We start from the raw sequence: 6,002 nt of genomic DNA on the forward strand, positions 1-6,002 counted from the left end.
GGAGCCTAGTTACAGGAAGCAGAGAGGAGTATTAATATTGTGAGTGTATGTGCACGGCACTGCAGAGGTTAATTGTGGCCTAAGTGGCATTGACAAGAACTAAGGGTGTGGTAGGAAAATGGTACGCAACAATGGTTTCTTGAGCAAACAAGTTTGGTAAATCCATTTCGGGCCAAGTTCTGTATAATTAAATGGAACAGTTTCAATTCAAAATAGTCGCTTATCCAGTCAAATAACCCTGGGTTTATTTACCATTTTGTGTTTTCACCAGTTATGGTTTCATATGCAATACAATTCAAAGTATGATACACATCAAATTAATCACAGCAATCTAAAATTGATTGGAGTTTTTGTATTTCTTCAGTCGGAAGTACAGGCATGAGGTCTCTGCATGCGTTTTACCTGTTGCAGCCTGATTTGTGCAACAGCATCAACAATATCTCTCCACCTGAAGTCCTCCAAAGATAGATTCTGGCCACATACCAACTGTGACAATAAATTATAACACAATGATTAAAAGAATATCAATATTCAACCACAACTCTGCCAACTGCGACCTGCAAAAGTTCTGACGACTCTGCAATCGTCGGCCTTATATCCGCCAATGACAGAGAATACAGAGAACTAAACCAGGACTTTCTAGGATGGTGCCAGTGGGACCGCCACCAAAAAAACTTCAAGAAGACCAAGGAGCTGGTGGTGGACTTCCGCCGGGGTAAACGCCCCCCTCTGCTACCAGTGAGCATCCAGGGACTCGACATAGAGATTGTGAAGTCTTATAAGTACCTGGGTGTTCATTTGAACAATAAACCGACTGGTCGGACCATGCACACGCACTTTACAATAAAAAGGGACAGCGCAGACTCTTCCTGTTGAGGAGACCGAGGTCTTTTGGGGTGCAGGGAGCACTCCTGAAGACCTTCTGTGACTCTGTGGTGGCATCAGCCATTTTTTACGGAGTGGTTTTCTGGAGCAGCAGCATCTCGGCGGCGGACAGGAGGAGACTGAACAAGCTGGTGATGAAGGCCGATACATGCAGTGTATCTGCAGCAGCTCGCCGCCTCGCATCATTTTGGTATGTTGGTCAAACACTCATCTGGGAAAGTTTGATTTTTCACAATTTAGATTTATTATTGTTCTAAAATAAAAAAAAATTTAAAAAAAATCAGCAGGTTAATTGATAAAAGTTTGTTCTTTGTTAGTTACAGCTGTACACTTTGTGACAATCATTTTGCAAGCACTTTTTTTGCTAAAATAATGCAATCAAGCGAAACTATTACTTGGTTTGCAGTTTAAACTGCATTCACTTGGAAGGAAATGCTGCAGGAGTGTAGGAAACCAGAACAAATTGACAACTGTTCATATTTCACAGTCAATCATTATCACAACCTAAAGAATTCTCTGAGAGGTCCGTCATGGCCGCCAGTCTCCTCTCCACTGAAAGAGACGATAGGTGTCGTTCTGAAACAAAAGTCCGGACTCCTCATCGCGTTCAGAGCGCTGTGCAGCAGGTCTTTCCTCCTCACCTGAACACGGATTTCAACGTCTTGATCCACGATCTCCTGTCTGAACAGTTTTAGGATGAGTCCAGGTTGTGTTTCAACTGCACACCATATAGAAAGGTTTAAAGGAGGCGCCACCTGAGCATCTGTTCAAACACTGTTTAAGATTTGGTCACATTTCTTCCCAATATCTTCTGGGTGGAATAAACTCACGCTGGGAATGCATGGTTGGATCAGTCTTCCGAGGCGATTATCTTTGTCCGAGCAGCTCTCCATCTCCCCCACACATAACTCCTTCCTGGCAAAAGACAAAGCACATTCACAAATTCATTTTTATATTCAGGGAATTCAACTATACAAATTCACAGTTTTTAAAGTTTCTTCGCAGGAACAGCAACTGCTTTCTTACCCGCTCACCACAGGTGTCTCGCTTGCTGACTTCTCAGATTTTGCCTGTTCAGAGAAGAGTATTCAATTGTATGCACTTTTTAAAAAAAGTATGTCAAAGTTAAATGAATGCGTTCAATTGAATACATGACTGAGAACTATATTTACATAAAAAGAGTACTCACACAGTCACAACCATTAGTACTGCACTGAATCCATATCTGTTGGAGCCTCACATCACATAAAACCCAGAGCAGCTGTGCTTTACCTGTGGGTGGTCCTGTTGGCTGAGAATGTACAAAGCACCATATCCAGAGGTCCTGAGTACCTGCTCTCCAGTCCAGCCCTGTGCAGGAGTGTCTGGGACAAATAGCACCCCGGAGCCCAGGACACACTGGAAAGCATACATACCATCAGATATATATGTACCAAAATGAGGAATAACAGGAGGGAAACTTTCCAGATTCACTGTCAGATATGAGATTTAATTTAGTTTGTGGGAAGCTAAACTTAATCCTAAATCAAATCTATATTTGTAACCTGAGACCTTAAAGAGTGAACCAGTAAAGTGTGAAGTCAAATTAGCACTCACTGGGATAGAAATGCACTATACCACACCCACCTGTAGAAATGTGAAGGAGAACCTTTGTCCCACTCGTTTTAAAAACCGGCCCCGGAAGAGCGTCGCCAGCCGACTCTCCAGCTGATTGGCCGACCATCCATAATCAATGGTCATGCGAGCCGTCATTCCCATTGCCGCTAGAGCTGACAGTTCTCTGCCTCGTGGAACAGTGAGTCTGGAAGAACAGAATGTTTTCTTCATTCCTGGATATTGTACTTCTCGACAACAATTTAAAATGATGTCACCGGCTGTTACTATCACAAATTAAATTGTGTAAATGTGTTGCTGTGATTAATATTTTAGAAATAACATGCATGCTGTTTAATAAGAGAACACGCACGTACAAAGCTAATTTAAATGGCAGTTTGGCAAACTGAGTGTCAGGGTGTCCAAAACGGAGAGGTTTTATCCTCTGAGGAGCCCGAGTTTCCTTTCATTCTAACCATATAAGTGTTGCTGGTGATGGCAAGAGCAGAAAATATGTACAGAGAATTCATTCCCTCAGGAACAACAGAAAATGTCAGGCCTTGGGTTCAATAAAACTCATCATGGACTAATAGTGCTGCTGGAGAAAAGGTTAAAGGGGTCACACAATGTTAAGAATCATCAAAAAAAAGAATGAATAGCCACATGTCATACCAATATGATCAGTCTGGAAAAGTCCTCACAAGAAGCGAAAAACACCAACTTAGTCTTTAGTCAAGTATAAATTATGAGAGAGGAGGACGGAAAAAAAGATCTACAATAACACCTTCTACCTCTCCAGCTGTGCCAGGTAATATCTTCTGGGCAGACAGACCACATCTTTGACCACCAGTCCTGTCTTCTGCGGAGTCAGCCTTTTCCACTTAAGACCCAGGGCTTTGTTTCGAGACAACTACAGCGCACACGCATCACACAAAATGAAACAAGACGTACAAGTAGATTAGACATGAAATCATATCAACAATGCACAATTTCTCATATTGCAATGTGTTGCTTTTTCAATGCAAAACTATCCAGTAATCAAGAACAATTTACAATTGAATCAATAAAGTGAATCACTTTGTGTTCAAACTGATGCTCAGATAACATCTTATAACAACCGATTCGGCTCTGAGCATTTGTCCTTATTTTTGAACATTTTGTACACTAAACATGCACGTGAAAATGAGCAAATAGGCCATGTAAACACATACGCAGACATGTACCATGCCTGAAACTTTCAACACCAAGATAAGGTTTGATTGAATCAGTAAACACCACTTCTGTAAAAACCTGAATTGGCGTACCGTGGCAATGATGGAAGGATCATTTGGTTTCATCGCCACTCGCTCAGTCTCGGACCCTTTGAGAGGAGATAATACCTGCATGGAGGAAAGGAAAGAGAAAGCAGTCAGTTTGGTTTAGAAAAAGAAAAACTATGCGAAAGAAAGTTTTTTTATTTCCTTCACAACCTATAGTTGCCACTTATTTTCCACAGTGTTACAATAAGTGGGGATGGAGTGCTCTATCAATGTATTGATTTACTTGCATACATTACTCATACTGACTGACCTCCATTTCTATCTCAATTCTCTCCATGCATCCTGGGACAGGCTCGGCCTCCGTTTTGGCCGTGAACTCTGTTTTGGGCTCGGCCTGGTGTCTGGGTGGTGAGGGGTGGACCTCAGGACCCTTCTCACAGTCGGGTACCAGAGGATGAGCCAGGTGTTTCTGGGTTCAGGAATAGAAAAATAACCATTTATTTAAGATCTAACAACCTTTTTTTGGTCATTGCAAAACTAAGGCATGACTTCTTGTCTCAGTCGTTGTCAACTCTTGTCATTTTGTACTAAAAAGTGGGACACGAGTTGTTCTCAGGGATTGAGAATCGCAATTGGTGATCAAAGCATTGTAAAAAAAATAATAAAAAAAATAAAAAAAAGTAAAAATATGCGTTTAGGATTTAGTTGAACCCTTTAATCAAAGGATACTTGCTATGTTAACAGTCTAAATGCTATCACTCAAGTGATATCTCATGTGGACCAGTCACAGTGATTAATAGAGGAATCAGCAGCATCTAATCTCACTCCATTTACATATAGAGTTCCTGCTGACTCCAACCAGATCACATAATCCCAACTATAAATGGAAAACATTTACTTAAATACAGCAAATGGGTAGAAATTGAAACATTGTATGACTTTAATCTGAAGGTATATCATCACATTTTGGGGGTTTACTTGCAGAACACACTGTTTGGACTTTCTATAAATTAATATAGGCCATTACTAAATTAATTATTATCAGTTGAGGATCACCAGTCTCGCTGTATGTTCAGATTCAACCTGTAATCCCAAATGCAATTAGACTCAAGACCCACCTGGTCATCGCTCCGTTCTTCTTCCGTCTCTTGCGTTGACGTCACCACACAGGGCTTCCCTGAAGAAAGCGTCACCATCTCCATGTTTTCTTTGATGGCCAGCGACGCCACATTCTTCTCGCTCAGCTTCATCTTCTCTGATGGAACTTCCCAACATCCAAACAGCTGAGCCCTCATTACCTCCAGCTGAGATCTATCAGCCTCTAACAGCCATGAGAGGCTCAAAGTTGTGCCCTCCAGATGCGATTGGTTCTGTGGACTGTGCTGAAGTTCTCATTGGTTGAGAGGTTTGTGGACTAGCTCTGGTTGGTTCTGCAGTTTCCTTGGGAGTTACAAGTTGGTCTATTGTTTTTGTTGTTGTTTTTAATTTGTTGATTCCAATGTCTACATTGTGCATTCTAGTGTTACAATTAGTTTTGCATGACTCATAGAGGTCAGATAGAGTTTAGAGAAGGTAAATTAGCTAAATTGAAAAGACACATACACAGCTAGTCAATAATTAACCCCTCTTCACACATTCTTTCCTTTTCGTCATTGACCTGTTAATCGATAATCGAGTCACTTTAAAATATAGCATACCTGTCACTGAAGTAATCACAGGAGCAAAATGCTCTTAAGACATTTAAACCTATGTTGTATTACATTGGTCTCAAAATGTCTTTGATAAACAGTTGAAGTGGGACATTTCTTGAACTTCGTATTCAAACAGCCAAAAAACTACAAAAAGCTGCTCAGTCACTTCAGTTTGCAGACTTCAGGAGCCGGTGTTACGCCACAGGAGTCTGCGATCTAGCAGGGTTCATACACATTCTGACCAAGGGATTTCCATGACTTTAAATCAAATGTCCATGGCCAAACATTTCTGTGTATACATAAAAAAGTGTGAATATTTAGTATTTAAACTAACAATGAGGAATCCAAAGCATACAGCATACCTTACATGACACAAATGAATTAGAGACAATAGTTTGATTAAAAGAATAAATATGTATATAGATGTATGTATGTGTGCCTGCTTATATTTTGAGCGTCTTTCTTTTAGAAGCATATTAATTTTAAACTCAGTGTAAATGAACATCATGAACATGTGAATATCACACATTTACAGGTATATGACTTTTCTAAAACTTTGAGCATTTTATTAAAA

The 6,002-nt window shown here is 40.5% G+C and overlaps 1 protein-coding gene across 1 annotated transcript in view; it reads right to left on the reverse strand.

The window, feature by feature from the left end:
* Window positions 1-994: 994 nt before the first annotated feature.
* The window catches only part of fnbp1l (formin binding protein 1-like), a 132,077-nt gene continuing 127,069 nt past the window's right edge, over window positions 995-6,002 (reverse strand). Inside the window, exon 17 of the mRNA XM_068589735.1 lies at window positions 995-1,004. The gene's annotated coding sequence lies outside the window, so the exon portion shown is untranslated. The remainder of the gene's footprint in view (window positions 1,005-6,002) is intronic.

This window comes from Clinocottus analis, unplaced genomic scaffold (assembly GCF_023055335.1).
Source record: "Clinocottus analis isolate CAN_PGR_092001 unplaced genomic scaffold, fCliAna1.0.p SCAF_23, whole genome shotgun sequence".
Classification (NCBI taxonomy): Eukaryota; Metazoa; Chordata; class Actinopteri; order Perciformes; family Cottidae; genus Clinocottus; species Clinocottus analis.